General features: G+C 38.3%; 1 protein-coding gene across 15 annotated transcripts in view; it reads right to left on the bottom strand.

Moving 5' to 3' along the window:
* Window positions 1–26,697, bottom strand: part of LOC126106877 (longitudinals lacking protein, isoforms N/O/W/X/Y-like) — a 321,743-nt gene extending 295,046 nt beyond the window's left edge. For 12 of the 15 annotated variants that reach the window (XR_007523406.1, XR_007523408.1, XR_007523407.1 and 9 more), the window contains exons 1-2: window positions 26,520–26,697; window positions 2,216–2,341 (exon numbers count right to left, since the gene is read on the bottom strand). The gene's annotated coding sequence lies outside the window, so the exon portion shown is untranslated. The remainder of the gene's footprint in view (window positions 1–2,215; window positions 2,342–26,519) is intronic. The other 3 variants (XM_049913282.1, XM_049913285.1, XM_049913288.1) reach the window with 1 other exon arrangement.
* Window positions 26,698–27,132: the final 435 nt, after the last annotated feature.

Here is a 27,132-nt window from a genome sequence, read left to right as displayed (position 1 = left end):
TTATTACAACAATATTAATGCAGTGCAACAAATATTTATAGTAAAATTCTTGGATTTAATGAATTGCATGCATACAAATTACAACTGTTATGAGTTTCCATTCTATGGTGTATTAACTAATCTTATTCCATGATAGAACAAGTAAACTGATGCAACTTCAGTTTCACAGTAGTGAGATACAAATGTGACACAAATGTATCAGTAAAAATGGCAGACTTTTTAATCTTCTCTTAAATCAATATATTCTATAAAGCCCTAGTCGACATGCGACAATCACAATCTGCTATCGAGTCAAAAATTCAACCAGGAAGACTGTTGTTGTGAAGAAAATAGAAGACAATTCTTATTTGTAATGAGCACACAGAACCACCACTCAAAATAAATTCACTTCTTTTTTTTCCTTCCACAGTATGAAATTGTACTTAGTGAAATGTAATGTGTGTACATGCAAAGAGTGAATGATAAAATCTTCACCTGGCAGTACAAAGTCCAGTACTAAGTTCTATACTCCAGCATTAAAAAAGTAAATAATTTTTAAGAACACGCATGCTAACTTGAAACATCAGCTCCGATCAGTCATATTGTGGCACAGTAAAGTACAGTTAGTCTCAGAGGCAATTTTATGCCGCTGCAGATGCTGTAGGGAGAGAACCTCAGAGGGCTCGTTCCCACACTATGCAACACGTCACCTCGAGTACTGCAGCGTGCTAACATGTAGTAAGAAGAAGAGCTGTACAGCAAACTGTGACTCCCCTTTGTCCAGTTTCATTAATCCACGTTAATGAAACTTTGTACTTTCAGTATTACAAATATAGGATTTTACCACATAAATTTCAAGTCAGTATCCTCTGAAATTTTGAAATTACAGGAATATCCTTAACTCACAAAATTTACAGCAGCTCAAAACAAAAATTGTTTGCATGTTATTATAACTGTTGTAGAGTGAATAAATGACATAATGTCAAAAGTTCAACCATTCTTAATTGCTCACAAATCTGATATTTGTTCTTCACATATCCTTTTTATTCACTCTACAACAATTCTAATAACATGCAAACAATTTTTGTTTTGAGCTGCTGTAAATTTTGTGAGTCAAGCAAATTGATTGAAAGAAAAATTGTGAAAACAGCGGGTAATTATACCGGAAAAGGAGAACTTTTGAGGTCCAGTAAAGTTAAGGTTATATGAAGTTCATTTGGTATTTTGGAAATAAGATTTTGCCAGTTAACATAAATTCCATTCAAGCATTGTGACTGATCGATCAGTTAGGAGATCTTCATAGTCATATGAGAACAGGTATACCTCTCACTGGTCATCATTGAAATTCCCCAATCTGAGTGCATTCTCACATTCTGCACCTGGGAGATGTACAGTATGGGGTACAACGAGACATTGTAATTGGAATACCAGTGCTTTAAGGTTAACCATGGAGTAATTCCTGCAATTTTGATAAAATGTTGCAAAACATGCAAATTTAATGTAAGTTCTTTATCTTGATGAAATGAAACAAGGCTTTTTTTACAACATGATGTAACTATGGCTTACAACACAGACGTCACTAATATGCTAAGTAAAGACTATTTGGCATTTTTGGCATACGTAACATATTGAGTACAGAGTAAAACGCAGGCTGTTTATATCGGGATTTAGTAGCAGAAGTACTGAATTCAGTTAACTATAGAGTATTGTTGTGAATGTTGCACATGAAATTACAGCTGAACTTTTAAATAGAATATACTGCACAGAGCTACAGAGACCAACAGCTGCCTTTATAGTAAGTACATGGAAGCAGTTTTGAGATTTGCTACTTTTAAGGATATACATCATTTACCTGTTTCAAGTATTTGAGAATCCAACCCCAAAGACTTATGAGTTTTCAGCTATTTAAAAGCAAATATGAAGCAGTTTAAGGACACATGCAATGTACTCAGTTTTTCTTGGCTGAGTAACTATGTGTCTCACCTTAGATCAGGCAGTGGACTGTGTGAAGCTTACTGAGGTGAGTAAAACCATCTTGTGAAACATTAGTCACAGGGCTTCAAAATCTGTGTCTTAAGAATATGCTTTGAAACATAGAACAATATCTATTCAGCCAATGTGAAATCCTAAATATTCTTATGTGTCTACAAGCTGTTACGGCAAAAGCACAATACTGACCAACACCACAAGCAGCTTACAAATTTTAGCTGAAGAACAAGCTTCAATTGATATGTACCTCCAGTTTAGATGTTAGTGTATCTTCCAATATTCCAGCTGTGCAGCAGCAGTTTACATCCGTAGAGAAACAGCAGGCTCAAGAATGCTATTACAGCAGCACTCCTTCACGAGGGGGCAGTTTGGCCTGTGCACAGCAAGACATTCGCTATATCACACTACATGCAAATGGAGTAGTCATGCTTTAAAATACGACATGCTGCAAGTAGTTAATCACATAATGCCAATGTAAACAAGAAGTAGAAATGGGGCAGGGAAAAAAAGATACAAATAATAATAAATAAACAGAGGAGATAGTGTTTGTCAAACCCTACTCTCCGTTTGCTTACAAATTATGACTACTGTCATGAGAACGATTAGAGTACATCCATAATTGTGAAGGTAATATACGTACAACAATCTTTAAACAGCTAGATATATACATCACACTCTATTTTTCAAAGTTGTCGCATTTGTTCTCAATGGGTTGGTGAGCGAGAATTTATATTTCTAATACCTTCTCAAAAACGTCTCCCATTGCTTCTTTGGTCTGTTGTTTGATTGCAGTCTGGACCTCACCATCAGTAGGAAACCTTGGCCCACCCATAAACACCTCCGAAGAGGTTATCAGATGAAAACCTGATGGTGCTACATCAGGACAGTGAGTGAGTAAGTTGATAACGCCCAACCAAATGAATCCAAGAGTTGGTTTGGTCGGTTTGGGGACTGAAGTGCTGGGTTTATCATTCCCTTTTTCCGAGGACACACAGGTCTCAGACGAAAACCATACCCCAAATGAATCACATTACTTAAAATTGGGGAAGCAAACAAAAGTTGTAAAATGAACTGCGTAACCACATAGAAGGAGAAAGCGAAAGGAGGAGTAAATGTGTAAACAGTAACTGAAAGGGAAAAAGTGACAGAAGGTGGTAAAAGAATATAGCAGATGACCTGGGCAGGCCGATAGCAAGGATAAAAAAGGATGAGCCAGCCACTCTGCAACACATTAAAATCTCCAGCCTAAAAGCAGAAGGCAAAGAGAAACACAGACAGTAAAAAGACGAACACGAAGCCAAACAGGCAGCACAGGAGGGAGCGAGGAACAGTTAAAATTTAGGTAGGGTGAAGGCGTGGCAAAAACCTCCCTCTCAAATGAAATGTAAATCTAGATATCACAAGTAGTGTGTTTGGAAGGTAAAAAGACAGCCTCAGGGTGGCTAGATTGTGACAATCCAACAAACTGTGGGCTACTGTTATTATTCGAGAGCCACAGTGATGGGCAAGTTCTGGCAGCGCAGGAGGTGACAATAAGGCAGCCAAGTATGGCCAATGCGGAGCCAACAAAGGAAATGGAGCCCTGTGGTTGGCTCACATGGATGACCTCAACAAATTTGTTGTCTCCTTGATAACGTTTAGTTTATTTGGTATACTTAAGGTGTGCCACTCAGTGTTCCAGATCCCGAAAACTTTATGGCTTAAGACCTATCAGAGGTCAATCCCCAGTATGCAATCCAAAAGTTGCCTTGTTGCTGTGTGAATATGTGCACTGTCAATCAGCAAGCATACTGACCTCATTCCTTTTTCTGTATTGTTCTATGTAGTTTAAGGAGTTTCACAGTACCACACAGCATCAAGTTTTTCCCCTGGGGCAAAAATGTGATGATGAGAGCCCTCTACATTCACAAAAGACAGCAGGCATGATTTTTCAGGCCAAAACAACTGTTTTGAATTTTTTCACTGATGATAAGAAAGGATGTGGGTCACTCCATACCAAGTAGTCTGGGAAAAAAATAATTGGTTGCTCGATCACCTGAAAAAAAAAATTTATAATTGCTGAGTGAATTCCCTAACGTTTAGTGGTCTCAAAGCCATTTTTTTAAGAATTTTTTATTGGTTATCATGTACAAACAGTGGCCATCTTTGTTTCAGGTTGCAAGCAGATTCTCGCATTTACAAGCATCTGCAGTTTTTTTAAATTATTCAATAAGGGTTGCCCCAGACCTTTCAAATAAGAAGCATGCTCGACTATAAATTAAAACCATGAGTCTAGCTGAATGTATCCCTTTATATATTTTTAATGGCTTAAGTTACTGATTGCAAATTAAAAAAATAAATGCAATTTTTGAACAATATTTTTCCCAAGATGGAATAATTTCTCAGCCTTAATATTTTTTGTGCTATTAGACAACACAGTATAGTTGTTTCTATAGATTATCAATGGTGAGATACACTATTTTAAAAAATTGATTTCTTAAATTTTTTCATTCTTTGGCCTGCAACATCTTTGTTACAGGACCAGACAGAAATCTGAAAAATTACACACTTAATGGACCTTTATGATATCAAACTTCAGTATAAATCTCAACTTAGAAATTCAATGGGAAGTTATGAAAAAAAAATTACTAATATGAACGAAAACAAGTTTCTTAATATCTGCAATATCTGGAATAATGGAACAAATTATATCAATTATATAATTTAAACATACAAAAAACACATCAAATTAAAGTAACAAACGATTATTTGCTAAAACAATCACCTGCAGAAAGTTTCAGCACATTCACACTCAGTTAACAACAAGCTCATGAAGGGTCCACTTTAACAATGGAGTCTCAGTGTTCTTATTAATGAGGCTTGCTATAAAACTGTTGTATGGAGGGTTTCCGAAAGACATTACTTTAACTGAAGATTACTGTGAAGAAGAAAAAGTGTTGTTTCACTTATGAGTTAGCTCAGAGGTTAACTCAAGTTGTAAGTATTCTAAAATTAAATACAAACAAACACCCCCCAAACAGGCCATGAAGGCCCAACAGTATCAACCCGCTGCCATGTCGTCCTCAGTCCTTAGGCATCACTGATACATTGACATGCAGTCAGTACAACGCTCTTCCGACCATTGTAGTTTTCATGACTGGTGCCACTATTTCTCAATCAAGTAGCTTCTCAATTTGTCACACAAGGTTTTAGCATCCCCCCCCCCCACCCACTCCCCCTTCAGAGACCCGGACATCAACCCACCCAAGTGCTAGCCAAGCCCGGCAGCACTTTTTTAACTTCGGTAATCTGACAGGAATCAGTGTACCATTGCAGCAAGGCTGTTTGTGTTGAATTAAATATTTACAAAAATTCATCACCTTCTTGGCCAGTCATGCTTGGACCCTTTTAAGAAACGCAAGAAGACTATAACAAAAGGTTTCAGATAAATAATGTTTGATCATTATTCTAAATAGAAAAGTCCTTTTATCAATATAATACCTGGAAAATCATTGTTCCCAACATGTTATTCTACGGAAGGAAGACTTTTGCACTGGGTGCAAAAACTGCAAAGGTGGCAAATACAGTCAAAATGAATTTGCAAGCTTCTTTTAAAAGGAAAGTTGCACTAAACCGGATGGAAGTTCTAAAAATTCTCAGACCGAATATGATAATTTGATGGAAGAGCTAAACACTAAATGTCATATTTCAAACAAAGAGGATGAAGTTGAAATTATTGGTTTACCACCAAATTCTTGGAGTTAAGCATAAGTTTGTGATTAATTTAATGTGTCAGAAAATTTGGTTACATTAGCAAGGTAGTTAGTAAGAGCTGGGAACATTACCTACACTACAAAAGAAAAATGCATCTAATTTCAAATATGAAAAAACAATCAAAAAGATTATTAGGTTTTATGAAGATAACAATAACAGCATTTTCTGTAAATGAAAATGGTACTATGTTTCAGAGACAAAAATCTTTAATACTGTGCAATTTTAATGAACTATTTACTGAATTCAAAAATGCAAATCCTGACATTAAAATTGGAAGGTCAAAATTTTGCGAGTTCAGTCCGAAATTATGTGTTGTTGCAGAGGCATCTAGCACCCATAATGTTTGTGTTTGTTTGTATCACTAGAATGTAAAGATGATGATAGATGGGGTCAATCTTACAGCTGATATAAAGACCTTTTGGAAGTTCTGGTTTACAATATTGACTGTTACAACTGTATGATCATGGGAAGATGTCAAGACTGTCCAGGCAAACAGGCTTTACTTGACACGTTTGAAGAATCGGAGGAAGACGATTTGATGCCTAACAACATAGAATACAAATAATGGGTGACACAAGACAGAACGGAAACCATCACAATTACAAAACCACGAGAAGAGTGTTTTGAATTGTTGGCTGCTAACCTTGAAAACCTCAAAATGCATCATTTTAATGCCGAAGTTAAAGGTAAATTTCTGAAAGACAAAAAGCAAACATTGGCATTTGATTAATGCTTAGTCACTGCCAACTTTTCTGAAAACTATTCCTTTGTTGTTGAGGATGAAGTACAAGGGCACCGCTGGGTGAACAAACAGGCCATAGGCCATCCATTTGCTTTCCATTATAAAGATCAAGATAAATGAAAGAGTCATAGTTTTTGTGTCCTAAGTGACTACCTTCAACGTAATGCTACAGCAGTGCACGCTTCTTAACTGCAATTAACAAACAAACTACATAAAACAGCACCACCCCTTCAATAAAAAAACTGATCTACATCTCTGATGGTGCTGCAAGTCAATATAAAAACAGAAAAAACTAAACATCTGCTTTCGCAAAGAAGACCAAGGACTTTATGCAGAATTGCACTTTTTTGCATTATGCCATGGGAAGGATGTGTGTGATGGCGCCAGGGACACAACAAAATGAGCTGTCACAAATGCTAGTCTACAGCGGACCTATGAGAACCAGACCTTGACATTTGAGGAAATGTTCAAATTCTTTAAACTACAGGTAAAGGGATTACCTATGTTTTTGTAAAATGTGAGGAAATACAAGAACTGTACACCAGTGTGTCGCAGAAAAGATTCCACACTAGTCAAAAAATTAAAGGTATCTGATCTTTCCACTGTTTTATATCTCAGTCAAGCAACATATTCTTGTATGAGTTCTCATCACATCCCCCGATAGTGAACATCAATATGGAAAACTTGTACCACTAACACATCAAAATGAGGACACAGTGGCCTATGTTTATGGCAAACAGTGGTGGCTTGCCGAAATTGATAAAGGAGCTTCTTCAAAAAAGTTGGAAAGAATCAAATCTGGATGCCTGTCAAGAGGTATTAAGATGTAATGAAGAAGGTATCTGCCCTGGAATTTACAACTGTGACTGGGCAAACTTTTAATTCAATGCCCAAACAGAGTGAAGAAATGTCTCTGTTGTTCAATGAACAACATAGTAAAAAAAAATTAAGGGGAGAACAAGATAACTTTTTTTTTGTGGTTTATCTGTCTCATAACAAACATAATCTGAATCATTTGATTCGGGTACAGGACGTCAAATTGTGGTAAAATTTCACCATAAACAAAGAACAGCTGATGTTAACAAAAAGCATCATAGTAATAACACAATTTTGTTGTACACACATTCAATAAAGTCTTAAACTTAATTACACCCTGCTCAAATTATTTCATCCTCTATGAATTCTTCTATTGAACAGCAGCATTTCTCTCACAGAATCTGCTGTAGCTTCATTTTTAAAATTCCTGACTTCATATTAAATATTTTTTTGCCATTAACTTCAAGTATATTGTCATCCCAACATACTGTGGAGTTCGTGCATATAAAATGAAGCACCAAACAAACTAGTATAGGCATGCATATTCCAATACAGAGATATATTGGCACTGCGGTCGGCAAAGCCTATGTACGACAACAAGTGTCTGGCGCAGTTGTTAGATCAGTTACTACTGCTATGACAGCAGGTTATCAAGATTTAAGTGAGTTTGAACATGGTGTTATACGAGGGTGGTGTTTAAAGTTCTTGGAACATAATAGAGAAAAAGTATTTACATCACTAAAACTTTTTTTATTTTTCAGTGTAGTCTCCTTGTAGATAAATGCACTTGGTCCAACGATGTTCCAGTGGCTTGATCCCATCTTGAAAATGAGATTCCTCCAGGCCTGCAAAATAGTTGTCCATTCCGGCTACCAATTCTTCGTCTGAAGTGAATCTTCATGCACTAAGAAAAATTTTCAGTTTTGGGAAGAGATGGATGTCTCACGGAGCCATATCAGGTGAATAAGGCAGGTGTGGCAACAATTTGTACCTTGCGGGCGCACATTGTCTTGATGGAAGATGACTTTCTTCCTTCCTAAAACTGGCCTTTTAACTGTATCTTTTGTTGCAATTTGTCCAGGAGGTTAGCACAGTATTCTCCAGTAACTGTTTGCCCAGTGGGGAGATAATATACAAACAGAATCCCCTTTGCACCCCGGGACACTGATGCCGTGACCTTTCCCGCCAAAGGAATTGTCTCAGCTTTCTTTGGTGGCGGAGAATCAGCATATTTCCAATGCTTTGACTGTTGTTTTGTCTCTGGGGTATAGTAGTGCACCCAAGTTTCATCTAAGCTCTCCCAATCAAATTTAAATTCATCTGTCCACTCGGCAAATATATGAAGAAGCAGATTCCCCCAGTGTATTCTGGAAATAGGCATGAATGTTCTTTGCTTTCATAACTTTCTTTACAAAGTACTTAATCACTGCTCAAGTCTTGATTTTTTCCATCTACGCAAATCACAATGCGGGAACAACATAGCTACCTCACCAACACAGCCCTCTTCCAAGAGCACTGACGTGGCACATGTTTACAGGTAACAGTCCAATGACTATCACATGAATTGGGCTAGCACTGACCTGACTCCAAGAACTTTTCAAACCACCCTCGTTATCGACGCATGAGAGACGTGACACAGCATCTCTGAGGTAGCAATGAAGTGGGGATTTTCCTGTACAACCATTTCATGAGTACAGCCTGAATATCAGGAACATCAAATCTCCCACATCACTGAAGCCAGAAAAAGATCCTGCAGGAACGGGACCAATGATGAATGAAGAGAATTGTTCCAACGTGACGCAAGTGCAACACTTCCGCAAATTGCTCCAGATTTCAATGCTGGGCCATCAATAAGTGTCAGAGCGCAAACCATCCAAAGAAACATCATCAATATGGGCTTTCAGAGCTGAAGGCCCACATATGTACCCTTGATGACTGCATGACACAAATCTTTACACCTCACCTCGGCCCGTCAGCATTGACAATGGACTGTCAATGACTAGAAACATGTTGACTGGTTGGAAGAGTCTAGTTTCAAATTGTACTGAGCAGATGGAAGTGTATGTGTACGGACACAACCTCACGAATCCATGGACCCTGGATGTCAATAGGGGACTGTTCAAGCTGGTGGAGGCTCTGTAATGGTGTGGTGCATGTGCAGTTGGAGTGATATGGGGCCACTGATACATCTAGATACAACACTGACAGGTGATACATACGTAAGCATCCTGTCTGATCATCTGCACCCATTCATGTCCATTGTGCATTCAGAAGGACTTGGGCAATTCCAGCAGGACAACGTGACACTCCTCGCGTCCAGAGCTGCTACAGAGTGGCTCTAGAAACAGTCTTCTGAGTATCAGCACTTCCGCTGGCCACCAAATTCCCCAGACACACATATTATTGAGCATATCTGGGATGCCTTGCAACATACTGTTCAGAAGAAATCCCCACCCCTTTGTACTCTTGTAAGATTTATGGACAGCCCTACAGCATTCATAGTATCAATTTCCTCCAGCAATACTTCAGACATAAGTCGAGTCCATGCCACGTCGTGCTGCGGTGCTTCTGCGTGCCCACTGAGGTCCTACACCATATTAGGCTGGTGTAACAATTTCTTTGGCTCTTAAGTATAATTTCAACTGGTGTATGGGTAGCATTGAATTATTTTTATTCCTGGTGTTATACGTACGGTTAAAATGATTCTCCTCTAATAGTTTTTGTCTGCTGTGTACAAAGATTATAATTTCTTAAATATATGGAGGGAACAGTTAAGATTTGTCGTTTCCAAAATAATGGACAACAAGATTTATTGCTGTGCAGTACACATATCAGACAATTTTCCTTTGCAGTTTAAGTATTCGAGATACACTACATAAACTTTGCCAGAAAATTATCCCATGTCTAATGACAGATTCATAATAACTAAGATAAGCAATTTTTTGTGTACTTCATTTAGTGGAATTTGCTAGTATTTGCATTGCAAATGCAAAACTGCTTAGTTTATTTGATAGGAAGTCAATATGCGTATTCCAGCTTAAGTTCTTGTTCACATTTAGTCCCAGGAATTTGACCATGTCAACTTCTTTCATAGGTTCATTGTTATAAGTGCCACAAGCTTTGAATGTTTGATTTTGAAATGCACCATATGGGTTTTTGCTATGTTCAGTTTCAACCCATTTAACCGGAACCAGTTTTCCAAGGTATACAGTGTGCTTGCTATGAAACTGAATTTTTTCTGCATCGTCATCTTCAGTTAAAACAGAAGTATCATCTCTTAAACAGAACTGATGGGGAATTTATATTTATGGGCAAGTCATTCACGTAGAATAGGAATAGGATTGGCCCCAAAATGGAGCCTTGAGGTACACCCTGTGATGCTGTACTCCACTTAGAATAATAATTTACTGCATCTGAGGTGAAAGTTACCCTTTGTTTTCTGTTGTGTAAGCATGAGGTTAGGCAATTCAGAGCACTGTCCTTAGCCCCATATTTGTCTAATTTGTAGATAAGCATGTCATGGTTCACGGAGTCAAATGCTTTTGTGAGGTCACAGAAGATATCTGCAACTTTACTCCTATGATCTAATGATTTGCTTATCTTTTCAATAAAGTTATTCACTGCATCCTAATTGTCCTTACTTGGCTGAAGTCCAAATTCGTTACTTATAATAATATTTTTTACAATAAAGTTTTTGATCTGATTTGCAGCTATTTTCTCTAACACGTTTGACAGAACTGGTAGAATAGAAATAGGCTGACAGTTTCCCATATCTTCCCTCAGCCCTTTCTTGAACAGAGGTATGACTTCGACATACTTCGAAACAACAGGAAAGCATCCCTGTTCAAAAGGCTGGTTGAATATTTTAGTTAGGGGATGTGCACATTGTTTTAATCACTTTAGTGGGTATCCCATCCCACCCAGCAGAGCTTTCATTTTTTAATGATAATGTAACATTTTCCACATCCTTTACTGTGTTTTTTTTTTTTTTTTTAAATCTGTAAGATACTCAGCTTCTTGTTGGATTCCACAGGGATTTACTTTACTCTGATACTCTGTTACGTCAACATCTGACTTTGCCACATTTATGAAGAATTCATTTAAACACACTGATGTTTGAGCCGAACTTACAATAAAGCTTTCATCTACTTTAATCCTAGATATTTCATTAGTACTAACACCAACACCTAATTCTGATTTGACAACAGACCACATTGGTTTTGTTTTACTTTTATGTTGCGCAATGAACTTCTTATTTGTCATTTGTTTTGCTGCCTTCACAACTTTTTTTAAATATAGCTTTATAATGGCAAACATACTCAGTAAAACGCCTGCTTTTATTATATTTCAGTTCATTGTGGAGTTTCCTCTTCTTGGGACTAGAAATTTTTATACCCTGTGTTATCTATTTAAGTTTATTAGTCGTTTTGTTGTATAAGGTTCTAAGTGGAAAAGTTTCATTAAATATTTCAAGAAAGCAATTTAAAAAAATTATTAAAACTACTTTTACTCAAAATACAGCTGTTGTAAGGCCATTCAACCTCTCTGAACTTATTTCCACATGTAACCGAATTTTTTCATCGAAGTTCCTTTTCATACGGCTTTTGTTACACGAAATTTCTTTCTTAATTTTTGGTAGTTCAATGAATAATATAAGTTTGGTCTGGATTCCTAAATCCATGCAAAATTTGTAAACCTCTTCAAATACATAATTTGTTAGGATATTAAGGATATTATCAACACCGGTAGCTGACTGTGTATTAACTCTAGTGGGTTGCATGAAGTTTATTCTGAAGCCAAAGCTTTTTATTAAGTCAATGAATTTGGACATGTCACTGTTTTCAACTACGATATTAGTATTGAAATCAGCAGCTGTTACTAGCTTTTTCCTTTATTACGTTTTTCAAACAGACAATGAAATTTCATCAGAAAAGCTTGAACTGTAGTTTTCTCAGGTACTCTATAAATAGAAACCACAACAACATTTAGGTCTCTCACCCTGACACAAAAATGGTTCAAATAGCTCTGAGCACTATGGGACTTAACATCTGAGGTCATCAGTCCCCTAGAACGTAGAACTACTTAAACCTAACTAACCTAAGGACATCACACACATCCATGCCCGTGGCAGGATTCGAACCTGCGACCGTAGCGGTCGCGCAGTTCAAGACAACCTGACACAGCAGCTCTCAAATACACACTCTGCATTCAACTGATTAAAATCATTTCATATTTCATATTGTATATCAGAATGAGTAAGTATGCAAGAGCTTCCATATTACTTCTCTTGCCTACTGTTGGCTAATTCTAAATTTTCAATTTCATCAAGAATTTTAATATTGTCAGATGTAAGCCAATGTTCATTAAGGCAAGTAATTAGTTGCCTCATTAAAAAAAGTTGTCTTAGATAGGTCTAGATTTAAAATATGTAACTGATATACTTTACCCATTAGTCCAGATATTGCACATATTAAGAAATGTATTTTTGACTCAAATTGATGTTTTATTTGTAACTTCCCACTGAACCTCAAAATTGAAATTTATTCTTAAGATTGGTATCACAAAGGTCTATTAAGTGCGCAATTTTCAGATTTTTACTTTGTCCACTAACAAAGACATTGAGGGCCACAGAATGAAACAAAAATTTAAACATCCTTTTTTTTTTTTTTTTAATGTTGTTGTTGTTGTCTCCAGTCCTGAGACTGGTTTGATGCAGCTCTCCATGCTACTCTATCCTGTGCAAGCTGCTTCATCTCCCAGTACCTACTGCAACCTACATCCTTCTGTAACTGTTTACTGTATTCATCTCTTGGTCTCCCTCTACGATTTTTACCCTCCGTGCTGCCCTCCAATACCAAATTGGTGATCCCTTGATGCCTCAGAACATGTCCTACCAACCGATCCCTTCTTCTAATCAAGTTGTACCACAAAATTTCTCTTCTCTTCAATTCTAGTCAATACCTCCTCATTAGTTATGTGATCTACCCATCTGATCTTCAGCATTCTTCTGTAGCACCACATTTCGAAAGCTTCTATTCTCTTCTTGTCCAAACAATTTATCGTCCATGTTTCACTTCCATACATGCCTACACTCCATACAAATACATTCAGATAAGACTTCCTGACACTTAAATCTATACTCAATGTTAACAAATTTCTCTTCTTCAGAAACGCTTTCCTTGCCATTGCCAGTCTACATTTTATATCCTCTCTACTTCGACCATCATCAGTAATTTTCCACCCCAAATAGCAAAACTCCTTTACTACTTTAAGCGTCTCATTTCCTAATCTAATTCCCTCAGCATCGCCCGACTTAATTCGACTACAGTCCATTATCCTCGTTTTGCTTTTGTTGATGGTCATCTCATATCCTCCTTTCAAGACACTGTCCATTCCGTTCAGCTGCTCTTCCAGGTCCTTTGCTGTCTCTCACAGAATTACAATGTCATCGGCTAACCTCAAAGTTTCTATTTCTTCTCCATGGATTTTAATACCTACTCCGAATTTTTCTTTTATTTCCTTTACTGCTTGCTCAATATACAAATTGAATAACATCGGGGAGAGGCTACAACCCTGCCTCACTCCCTTCCCAACCACTGCTTCCCTTTCATGCCCCTCGACTCGTATAACTGCCATCTGGTTTCTGTACAAATTGTAAATAGCCTTTCGCTCCCTGTATTTTACCCCTGCCACCTTCAGAATTCGAAAGAGAGTATTCCAGTCAACATTGTCAGAAGCTTTCTCTAAGTCTACAAATGCTAGAAACGTAGGTTTGCCTTTCCTTAATCTAGCTTCTAAAATAAGTCTTAGGGTCAGTATTGCCTCACGTGTTCCAATATTTCCACGGAATCCGAACTGATCTTCTCCGAGGTCGGTTTCTACCAGTTCTTCCATTCATCTTGTAAAGAATTCACGTTAGTATTTTGCAGCTGTGACTTATTAAACTGATAGTTTGGTAATTTTCACATCTGTTAACACATGCTTTCTTTGGGATTGGAATTATTATATTCTTCTTGATGTCTGAGGGTATTTTGCCTGTCTCATACATTTTGGTCACCAGATGGTAGAATTTTTTGTCAGGACTGGCTCTCCCAAGGCCGTCAGTAGTTCTAATGGAATGTTGTCTACTCCCAGGGCCCTGTTTCGACTCAGGTCTTTCAGTGCTCTGACAAACTCTTCACGCAGTATCATATCTCCCATTTCATCTTCATCTACATCCTCTTCCATTTCCATAATATTGTCCTCAAGTACATTGCCCTTGTATAGACCCTCTATATACTCCTTCCACCTTTCTGCTTTCCCTTCTTTGCTTAGAACTGGGTTTCCATCTGAGCTCTTGATATTCATACAAGTGGTTCTCTTTTCTCCAAAGGTCTCTTTAATTTTCCTGTAGGCAGTATCTATCTTACCCCTAGTGAGATAAGCCTCTACATCCTTACATTTGTCCTCTAGCCATCCCTGCTTAGCCATTTTGCCCTTCCTGTTGATCTCATTTTTGAGGCATTTGTATTCCTTTTTGCCTGCTTCATTTACTGCATTTTTATATTTTCTCCTTTCATCAATTAAATTCAATATTTCTTCTGCTACCCAAGGATTTCTACTAGCCCTCGTCTTTTTACCTACTTGATCCTCTGCTGCCTTCAATACTTCATCCCTCAGAGCTACCCATTCTTCTTCTACTGTATTTCTTTCCCCCATTCCTGTCAATTGTTCCCTTATGCTCTCCCTGAAACTCTGTATAACCTCTGGTTTAGTCAGTTTATCCAGGTCCCATCTCCTTAAATTACCACCTTTTTGCAGTTTCTTCAGTTTTAATCTACAGTTCATAACCAATAGATTGTGGTCAGAGTCCACATCTGCCCCTGGAAATGTCTTACAATTTAAAACCTGGTTCCTAAATCTCTGTCTTACCATTATGTAATCTATCTGATACCTTTTAGTATCTCCAGGCTTCTTCCATGTATACAACCTTCTTTTCTGATTCTTGAACCAAGTGTTAGCTATGATTAAGTTGTGCTCTGTGCAAAATTCTACCAGGCAGCTTCCTCTTTCATTTCCTAGCCCCAATCCATATTCACCTACTATGTTTCCTTCTCTCCCTTTTCCTACCACCGAATTCCAGTCACCCATGACCATTAAATTTTCGTCTCCCTTCACTATCTGAATAATTTCTTTTTTAAATAGTGTTCTTTTTCTAATGTAAGCTTCTCACCAATTGATACTATAAAAACTATACTATGTAGTGTAATAGCACAAAAAATATTAAGGCTAAGAAATTACTCGTTCTTTGAAAGAATACTGGGCAAAAATTGAGTTTATTTAATTTATGACCAATAACTTTGAGGCATTACAAATATATTAAGACACACATTTGGCTAGGATGATGGTTTGAATTTGTAGTTCAGTGTGTGCTAACTAAATGCTGCTTGCTTGAAAGGTATGGGGCAACCCATTACCAAATAGTTTAAAAAACTGCACATGCTTGTAAATGCAAAAGAATGTTTGTAGCCTGGAACAAAAATGGCCACTGTTTCTAAATGATAACCATTAAAGAAATATTTTTGAATCCCCCAAACATGAGGGAATTCACCCAGCAAATATCATCTCCCCCCCCCCCCCCTCAAGATGGTCAAGCGACCAGTGTTGAACCACTTGGTATGGATTGGTCCATGTGGCCACTGCACAGATTGTCTCTTCATCTCAGGGGTGTAGTGCGACAGTCACATCAGAGTCAAGGAACTACCTAACTCACGATTTTCAAAAACCGCATGTTTAAATAATGCTTTCGTACTAAACAGATATGGAAATTTCTGGAAACATTGTGTTCACCTCATACACAGTCAATCGACAGTCACCACGGATCATTTCTTCGATCATCTTCACCATCTCGTCAGTCACAATCGATATATCCCCACTTCTTTGTTCACCATGAACATTTGTTCTGCTAGGTTTACACTTATGACAGCACTTTTGTACATATTTGTACAATTAATCACAACATCTTCACAAACAATTTTGATTTGTTTTTAATTTGTAAGACCCACTTCAACACAGCATTACAGGAGTTTACTGCTGACTGAGACAAGTCTGCATTCTATGTCAATACCCTGTCCTCTAATGATGTACTGCCAACATTGTCATGAGATAAAACAAATCTGAGATTCTAACCATAATGTTCCATCTGTTCTGAAGTTGCCTGCTTTTGTCTGAAACTAGTATCTCTCTCTCTCTCTCTCTCTCTCTCTCTCTCTCTCTCGGGTGAGTGTGTGTGTGTGTGTGTGTGTGTGTGTGTGTGTGTGTGTGTGTGTGTTTGATAGAAATTCCTTCACAGTGCAGTAGCTACTCTCTATCAATGTCACATCCCTCTTCCCTGACATCTACAAGGATATAGACAAAATTCTATTGCACCCTGCTCTTGGATTTCCATATTTTCTCTGTAAATGCACAGCAGCCAGCACCACACACAGCTGACCTTCCTTCTACATCTACATCTGCACACATATTCTGCGAATCATTTATGTGCATAGCAGACAGCAATTAGCACGGTTCCACACACTAGGGTTTCTTCCCGTTCCAACTGCATATAAATCGCAGTAAAAATGGGTTTCTTCCCGTTCCAACTGCATATAGAACGCAGTAAAAATGACAGCTTAAATGCCTCTGTGCATGTTATAATTAGCCTGAGCTCGTCTCCACAATCCCTACAGGTGGAATACATAGGGGGCCCTAGAACTGGTTTAACAACTGAAAATGTTATGTTCTCTTTTCTCTGTGAGGTACTGGATGGATTAAACAAAAGGTTTTGAACAGCTATGGAGAGCTGCATCAAACCAGTCTCAGGACTGAAGACCACCACAACAACGTGTTTGTATTTATCACAAAATATTGTTCCATAGGTTGGACCATCATGGAATATGGGGAGTAACTCACAACTGGTTCACCTCTCAATTTAACAACAGACAGCGAAAGGTCATTATTCACAGTGTTGAGAATGGCTCTGATGTGGGTCTGAGTGGGGCATGGTGAAAAAGGGGGGGGGGGGGGGTTCAGGTATTAGTGTTGGGGCCACTCCTGTTCCTTATTTGTATAAATGATATGCCCTCTAGTATTACAGGTAATTGTAAAATATTTCTGTCTGCTGCTGACACTAGCTTGGTGCAACATTGGCTCTGTTTCAAATAGTGCAGTTCAACATAAGTTCATGGCTTGTAGAAAATAAACTAATGCTAAATCACATTAACACTCGGTCTTTACAGTTTGTAACATAGAATCCAACAAAACCCATTCAGAGAATGGGCATATGATTAGTGAAACTGACCTATTCAAATATCTAGGTGTTCAGATAGATAGTAAACTGTCATGCAAAGCCCACATTCAGGATCTTGTTCAAAGGCTTAATAATGCTGCCATTTTTACTATTCAAATGGTATCTGAAGTACGTGATCGTTTATTCAAACCCAGCCATCAGTTTCTCGCAACGAAACCACACGTTGTTGCGGTCTTCAGTCCAGAGACTGGTTTGATGCAGCTCTCCATGCTGCTCTATCCTGTGCAAGCTGCTTCATCTACCAGTACCTACAGAAACCTACTTCCTTCTGCATCTGTTTAGTGTATTCATATCTTGGTCTCCCTCTACGATTTTTACCCTCCACACTGCCCTCCAATACTAAACTGGTGATCCCTTGATGCCTCAGAATATGCCCTACAAACCGATCCCTTCTTCTAGTCAAGTTGTGCCACAAATCTCTCCTCTCTCCAATTCTATTCAATACCTCCTCATTAGTTATGTGATCTGCCCATCTAATCTTCAGCATTCTTCTATAGCACCACATTTTGAAAGCTTCTATTCTCTTCTACACTCCATACAAATACATTCAGAAACGACTTACTGACACTTAAATCTATACTCGATGTTAACAAATTTCTCTTCTTCAGAAGTTGTTTTGCTCCCCAAATAGCAAAACTCCTTTGCTACTTTAAGTGTCTCATTTCCTAATCTAACTCTCGCAGCATCACCCGATTTAATTCAACTACATTCCGTTATCCTCGTTTTGCTTTTGTTGATGTTCATCTTATATCCTCCTTTCAAGACTCTGTCCATTCCGTTCAGCTGCTCTTCCAGGTCCTTTGCTGTCTCTCACAGAATTACAATGTCATCGGCTAACCTCAAAGTTTCTATTTCTTCTCCATGGATTTTAATACCTACTCCGAATTTTTCTTTTGTTTCCTTTACTGCTTGTTCAATATACAGATTGAATAACATCGGGGAGAGGCTACAACCCTGTCTCACTCCCTTCCCAACTACTGCTTCCCTTTCATGCCCCTCAACTCTTGCAACTGCCATCTGGTTTCTGTACAAATTGTAAATAGCCTTTCGCTCCCTGCATTTTACCCCTGCCACCTTCAGAATTTGAAAGAGAGTATTCCAGTCAACATTGTCAGAAGCTTTCTCTAAGTCTACAAATGCTAGAAACTTAGATTTGCCTTTCCTTAATCTATTTTCTAAGATAAGTCGTAGGGTCAATATTGCCTCACGTGTTCCAACATTTCTACGGAATCCAAACTGCTCCTCCCCGAGGTTGGCTTCTACCAGTTTTTCCAGTATCTCCAGGCTTCTTCCATGTACAGAACCTTCTTTCATGATTCTTGAACCACGCGCTAGCTATGATTAAGTTATGCTCTGTGCAAAATTCTACCGGGTGGCTTCCTCTTTCATTCCTTACTCCCATTCCATATTCACCCACTACGTTTCCTTCTCTTCCTTTCCTTACTATCATGTTCCAGTCACCCATGACTACTAAATTTTCATCTCCCTTCACTATCTGAATAATGTCTTTTATCTCCTCATACATTTCATCAATCTCTTCGTCACCTGCGGAGCTAGTTGGCATATAAACTTTTACTACTGTAGTAGGCGTGGGCTTCGTGTCTATCTTGGCCACAGTAATGTGTTCACTATGCTGTTTGTAGTAGCCTACTTGCATTCCTATTTTCCTATTCATTATTAAACCTACTCCTGCATTACCCCTATTTGATTTTGTATTTATAACCCTGTACTCACCTGACCAGAAGTCTTATTGCTCCTGCCACCGAACTTCACTAATTCCCACTATATCTAACTTTAACCTATCCATTTCCCTTTTTAAATTTTCTAGCTTACCTGCCCAATAAAGGGATCTGATATTCCACACTCCGATCCGTAGAATACCAGTTTTTCTCCTGAGTAGTCCCCGCCCGGAGATCCGGAATATTTTACCCAAGAGGATGCCATTATCATTTAACCATACAGTACAGCTGCATACCCTCGGGAAAAATTATGGCCATAGTTTCCCATTGCTTTCAGCTGTTCGCAGTACCAGCACAGCAAGGCAGTTTTGGTTAGTGTTACAAGGTCAGACCAGTCAATCATCCAGACTGTTGCCCCTGCAACTACTGAAAAGGCTGCTGCCCCTCTTCAGGAACCACATGTTTGTCTGGCCTCTCAACAGATACCTCTCCGTTGTGGTTGCACCTACGGTACGGCTATCTGTATAGCTGAGACACGCAAGCCACCCCACCAACGGCAAGGTCCGTGGTTCATGGGTGGGGCGGCAAGGGTGGAGAGGGAGGGAGGAACGAAACTACACAGGTGACTGTTAAGTACATGACCCAGCAGCGGATCATTTGGAGTCATATTTAACCAATCTTTTATTTCATGTTAGAAAACTTGTCAGGTTTAGAGTAGATGAAATGTGATGTATTCTTCTCTCACACCATGTGTCCATCTAACTTCAATAAAAAAAAATAAAAACAAAAAAAGTTTCCAGCATGTCAAAAATTTGGTGAAATCATCAGAAAACGCATTTTTGTAAACTGTCAGTATACAGTTCAATAATTTGCTGTCGCATATAAAACTAAAATGTCATGCAACTCTTCAAGAACATACTGATGCCAAATCCACATTTGTAGGCTAAATGTTTGTTTGACCGAGTTGCGTGAAACTTAAGATTATGCATGTGTCCTGTGTCAAATTCAGCAGATGACACACACTGAGAACCTTCTCAAGAAAGAGGGGAGATAGTGAGAAGGAACCCTTGGCATAGAATATGATTCAAATTTTTTATTCATACACAAATGAGAATTTTCTCAGAGAATCTTCTTTAACTCTGAGAATATCCCAGAGAATGTTCTCTTTTTTGTCCATACAACCACAGGTGTAGGCCACATGTAGTATATTGCTATCTCCCCATTCTAGCAGCAGGTACTGCACTCATATGAGATTTCATTTTCAGTCAACAGCGGCCTGCTCACCTCTTGTGTTCGCATGGCCCACAGCAGTGTTAAATCAGGGCCAGACATTGCACTGTAGTTTATGGTATGCAATGGTGTCTTGTGCTTCAAGCCTCTGAACTCAGTGAAAAAATTGAATTACTAAGGACATTACAATATCTTCTGGCCAAATGATTATGGACACTTGCAAGATGAATAGAGAGAAGCAGAGGAGCAAGAATTAAAGAAAGCACTGTTAAGCAACACGACTCTATTAAGTATTCATCATATGGAAGCAGCACTAAACATCTGAATACATACAATGTACTTTGCCAAAGGATAAATAAATAAATAAAAATAAATAAATTTGTCTAATTAGAAATTTAAAAATATATGTTCTGGATAACTATGTCAGATCAGCATATTTTGCTTTCTTCCAAAGCATTATGACATATGGAATTTTACTATGGGGTAGTATTTACATTCCCGCAGTAGGTAGTGGTATCATCATCACAGGAGACCCTACTACACGGGCAGATATTCTCATGTTTAGGCAGGAGAGTATTGACAATATGGGTCTACATTGGAAGAATCTCACTTCATTGGTAGACAGCACACTGGCTATGATTGGCCAAAATATCGGTTTCATGGCACTTGCTAAAATCGATGCTCTAATTCCATATGAAATTTTCGCACTGCATTCTCCACCAAGAAAATTTAAGTACTAAGAGTGTGAACATAAAGGAAGTGGTGAGTGTGGCGACTCAAACAACAAATTTCATCCACAGTCACATTCTCAAACATCACCAGTTCCAAGCCTTTTTGGAGGACCTGGCAAACATTTATGGTGATATACGCTGGCTGAGTTGAGGTAAAGTCCTTGTGAGATTTTTTTAAATTTCGTGGGGAAGTTAACATATTTATGGATATGATATGAGTGTTATGATGACGATGATGACGACCATGAGTGTTTACCAGCAGAAGAAACAAAAAATTAATGGTGAATCGCAAACTGACCTTCCTCTGTGGATGTCTTGAATTTTACATTGCAGGATAAAACACGTCAATTTCGGAAATGCATGACTGCATTCTGGAGTTTAAGATGAAACACTCTTTGTGCAGTAGACAGCTAATTTCTCCAAGTTAGTTAGTTTCATGTTACATGGATCATTTGTAATGGTGTGGAACAGGACATTTTATGTTCTATCCCGTGAGATTTTTTTTAAAAAAAGACAAAAAACACTAATCAGCTATTGAAGCATCTTTATCTTCTATGGGTTGCAGGGGTTACGACCCCTGGGGAGGTGGGTGGGTATTCATGCATGGCTGTCTTCACTTACACGTTGTAGCTACGCAAGGCGTCTAAATTTGTTTATATTTAGTTTGCCCCCCCCCCCCACCCAAAACACCCCATTTCCCGCGTTTGTCCCGTTAGTGTCATTAGGCTTCTTGTGGAAAGTGTGTGTGTTTGTTTTTGTTTCCGCCATATTTGTGACGTCATGGGTCAAAGCAGACGGGCGAGATCGGACGTTTCCGTATTTGCCAATAATGGTATTGCAATTGCAATTGCTTCGAACTGTAGTGTACATAAATTCATTAACACCGTAATAAGTTTTCTGTTAGAACAGATCAGAAAAGTAAATAAAATAAGATAAAACAGAACTGGAGACAGCCACACTCAAACCAAACTACGCGCCGTCATGACGTCACACACGACAACACCCTTACGTCACAGGTCAAAGCCGAAGCGTGGGATCGGACGCTTCTGTCGACCCCATTATTGTATCAAAAGAAAAATTGTACAAAATCTAATCTAATAAGCAATAGTCCTAGAATAATTTTGTAACAAATTATATTTTTGTTAAACAGTAAACAGTAAAAACTATGTACCTGTTGGTGCATGAAATGAAAATATATCTTGATCCATACAATGTAAATTACTAGCTAAGTAACATTAGAGACATTTGTGCTCTCATTCAAAGAAAATACAGCAATTATTGTTTTGCAAGAGCCATTATCCTTCATCAAATGTATGCTATGTCTTGAATTCTGCATCTAATGTTTGAATGGAAGTTTTCCCCAACATTTTCACAATGAATATTTTGTTTTCAAGAAGAACAATCAACTAAGTACAGTTTCACTGAAGGAGAGTTTATAAAGACATGTTTAGTTTCCGCACATGAACATATAACTCCTCAAAGATCCGAAGAGATTCAGACAGTTAAATAGTCTATCTTCTATGATGTGACGAATGATGATGAATTTTTGGAAGATGAAAGTACTGTTTTCTGTTGGTTTTTACTTTTACCCATTTCATGCAAACTGAAGAACACTGAGAAATGTATGCTTCCGACTTCATTGCAGTAATGAGCTGAATGACAATAAAATTTTATTATTACTCTTACAGAACTCACACTAGCTTTTGAGCACTAGCTCTTTTTCCAACCACTGTATGCACATTAACAAATACATTCACACAGACATCCAAACGCACACACTTGTGGAGACAGCGAGTGCATACTATTGCTGGAAAACGAGCTAGTGCTCGAAAATTAGTGTGGATGCTGTTTTCTCTGTGTTACTATGCCCCAAGCACTGGCCCACTGTAGGTAAGTGGTTGCCTTTCCCTTATTTAAATTAGTTTTTATTGTATCTCAGTTTCATGCACACTGCCAAGCAGGATGCAGGCTCTCTACTGTATCAAGATGAAGAGTGTACAAAGTCTTATTTTACAACACTTTTCTTCATTTTACTCCACAATGATATATTACTGTTGCAGATATGTAACATTCACTATCATTTCTCTATCTCTATATGAAGATTATGCAAACACAGTATCATTTGACTTCGTACAAGTATCTCCAAGTGACTGATATACTGTATTAAGTATTCATTACTGTTCTATGCACGGGTCAACAGAAACATCCGATCTCACGCGTCGGCTTTGACCCGTGACGTAAGGGTGTTGTGGTGTGTGACGTCATTACGGCGCGGAGTTTGGTTTGTGAGTGTGGCGTGTTTGTAGATGTTGCCTCATTGACGTTACCTTAGTAGGAGTTTTAGGGCCTGTAATATATAGTTTACCTTTTTACTGTACTTTTTGTTTTAACGTCGTCTATGAGGCTTTTATCAGTTTGCCATTAGATTGTTCAATCTTTGTGGTCTATATGTTTTGTCGCTACTCGTTATGTCTAATGAATCAATATTGTTTTTTACTTTTTTTTTTTATTTGTTTCTTTTTTTTATCTTTTGATTAACCTACACATTGATCTGTAGCGTAGTCCTGAACACGAGGTTAGGTTGGGAGTTTTTTTTTGGCGGGGGGGGGGGGGGGGGGGGCCAGGGGGGGGGGGCGCAGCCCCCCCCCCCTGCCTGGCCTTGAGTACCACTTGTTTATTATTATCTTTGTTTGCTATCAATGTTAGCAGATTGTTCTTGTGAAACCTTTGTGTGTGTTGTTTTTCTATGTTTTCGACTTTGTGATACGTATGCAACGTTTTTATATCCGCCATATTGGAATTGTCGTTTATGGTCGTTTCCGCCATATTTGTGACGTCATGGGTCAAAGCCGACGGGTTGGATCGGACGCTTCCGTATTTCCCTATGCACTACCTGTTTTACCTGTTTGGTGGTAGAATACTGAGTGCTATGTACTTTATTTTATTCCAGGTACTGGCTCTGACATTTTATTATTTAAACAACCCGTTGCAACACTTGATAACTGTCATCTTCAATCCCCTATGCAAAAAAACAAATGGAGACATCCAAACACCGTTGCACATAAAACAGGTACCATATAGCTATACTGAAACAGATACAATGGAAGCGTCCCATTCCACCCATCTGCTATGACATGTGACGTAAAGGTATTGTGGTGTGCGACGTAATTAGGGCACGGTGTTTATGAGGTGGTTGTGTTTGTTGATGTCTTCTTGTGTTTCATGGTGCCCTCTGGTGGTGTGTATGTGTGGGGGGGCAGGTGCGCACCCGCCGAGTATGATGTGTTGAATTGGGTTCATTTGAGCCTTGGTGTTGGATGTGTGAAGTTGTTGGCAGTGATTCTAATTCCAAACGTAAGGTTTGGAAGTTTTTTCAATGAGTTATCAATTTTCTTGTTCATGTGTTTGGCGTTTTCATTAGGTGTCACTGGTTTGTTGTTTGTAGTGTGGTAAAAGGTTTAATTTGTGCATATGAGGGGAGGGCTGGCCGACCTAGTTTGCAGCACCAGAATTTGTTGGTCAGTAATTCTGTCTATTATTCTCGAGTTGTGATGTTTTATGTATTGACGGTGTACTGAATGTGTTTTAATTTATGTAGAGATGTTTGATTTGTGGATTTTTGATTTTATTTTTCGTAGTTGCAGATGTTGGTCTTTGGTATCAATAGTTGTGGTTGACCGTTGTAGGTCACCAGAAATACCGATTCCCATTATCGTAGTTGTACGTGTTGGTGTTTTGATATCGTCATCTGAGGTTGATCTATATAGGTCAAGGGAATCGTCCGATTCCAATTTGCGTAGTTTCATTTGTAGGTTTTGGTGTTTTGGTATCGTTACCTATGGTAGACCTATATACGTCAAGGGAAGTGCAGATTTTGTTGGGTTTTGTAATTTTTTGTTTTTCTTTATTATTTTATACTTTGGGATAGTGGTGGTTTTTTACTAATATATTTGAATTGTCCTCACCCTAAAACCCCCAATTTCCCGCGGTTGTCCCGTTAATTTGATTTTATTTTTGGAGGGGGATGTTATTGTCTTATATGAATTTTGGTGTATGTAATGACGTCATACGCGCAATATTGGAGCCGCTTAGAATAGTCATTTCCGCCATAGGCCAAAGCAGACGGGTGGAATCTGACACTTCTGTAATCCCTCGTGTACTTCTGTTTATTCGACGCGCATGATGGCAATCAGGCACTAAAACTGGTTCCTTAATAAAAAAAAAATTCTGGCAGAATTACACACAGATGTTCACAGCATGTATATCTGAACATACCTTTACTCCAGCTTTATGCTAATCCAATCACTGACTAGTTTATTATATCAATGAATTACTCTTCCTCATCTATCTTATACGAGTTCGGGGTTCTTATACCAATGAAATAGTCTTGATCGTATGAGGTGCATATGAAAAGTAGAGAGAGTGGAAATACTATGCACATTTTGGTTATCATAGATCGACAGGCACAGATACCATTTTCTGCTTTCTGCAGATATAAAACACTCCATCCACCATTGCTATCATCACTCCACAATAACCAGTCTTCCTGACAAGTGTGATTTATCCAGTCAAACGCCTTTGAAACTTCACAGAAGATTCCAATATGAGATTTTGGTATTTACTGATACTAGAATTACATTGTGAGTGAAAATTGCCTGCTCTGTCAAACCCATCCCTCTTTTTTATTAAAAAATATCAAACTAGTAACTGTTGAGGTGTTCTAATACTTTTACACATTAGTTCCATTAATATTTGCTAGAAGCAAATTAGCTGGACGGCAACTGGGTAAATTAGTTTTGTTACCAAAGTGGTTTCACTATAGCAAGCTTTACCCTCTCAGTGAGTAAAAGTTCATTTAAAAGGAATAGTCGAGAATATTGGTTAATACGTAAATCAGAGAATAGTTTTCTTATAAAAACTGCTCCAAAAAGCGAAATTTCTTACAGCCTTCGCTCAGAAACCAGGGATGACCTACCCTACGTATCATCAATATTGCTACGATTCACGAAGTAGTTTCATGGGTGACCTGCATTGCACATATCATCATTAAATAAAAATTATTGCACATTTTCAGCGAGATAAATGCATTGTAACAAACGTTGGGCGCGTATTAACTAAATACAAATGCAACTGCACCTTTCCAACGAGATAAACGAAGAGAAACAAAGGGAAAATTCGATGTCTATGTAATTCCCAACGGCGGAAGAATAAGTCAAACAACCATAACAAAAATCAAATTTTAAACAAAATGAAGTTACAATTCGCGTACCCACCTGTATTTTACGATCATTAATCCCATTCAAACATATTTTAACCAATTTGCGACTTGTATACTACACACACAACACGCTCCACAAACAACATATACCAACCCACTTCTTATCTACAATTAAGCCTTAAAATTTGATTCTTGTTTGTATCAAGCCGCGCAGCAATGATTGTACACTCAATAAGAATATCACAGACTCTCTGCTAGAGGTGACAAAAAATAACGTAACTGATAGAAATAACCGGTTACTGAAAACTAACGGTTACTGCGATAACCGTTCCTCTGATACAGGCAGTTATTTCAATAACTGTCTAATGTCAACAGTGCCTCGCGCCATCTGTTGACCGAAGATCGTACTACGCTTTCCCGTCAACTCATCGGAGAACTGCCTAGGAACTATGGAGAGGATAGACCATTTGGAAGGCGTTCTATAGGCCATGGGAATAACTGCGAGACTGCGCGCCATCTGTTGATAAGAACTGTGTACTATATCGTGCGCCTTCGTTACTTTTAGCACAAACAATTAAATAAGATTAATGTCCGAGCGGTGGCTGATAGGAGCTGCAGTACAGGCATTAACAAGTACGGTCGTTCCCTTAAGCCACCGCCTCATGTGT

The sequence above is a fragment of the Schistocerca cancellata genome, chromosome 10 (genome assembly GCF_023864275.1).
Source record: "Schistocerca cancellata isolate TAMUIC-IGC-003103 chromosome 10, iqSchCanc2.1, whole genome shotgun sequence".
NCBI lineage: Eukaryota > Metazoa > Arthropoda > Insecta > Orthoptera > Acrididae > Schistocerca > Schistocerca cancellata.
This window is presented reverse-complemented; position numbering and strand designations above follow the sequence as displayed.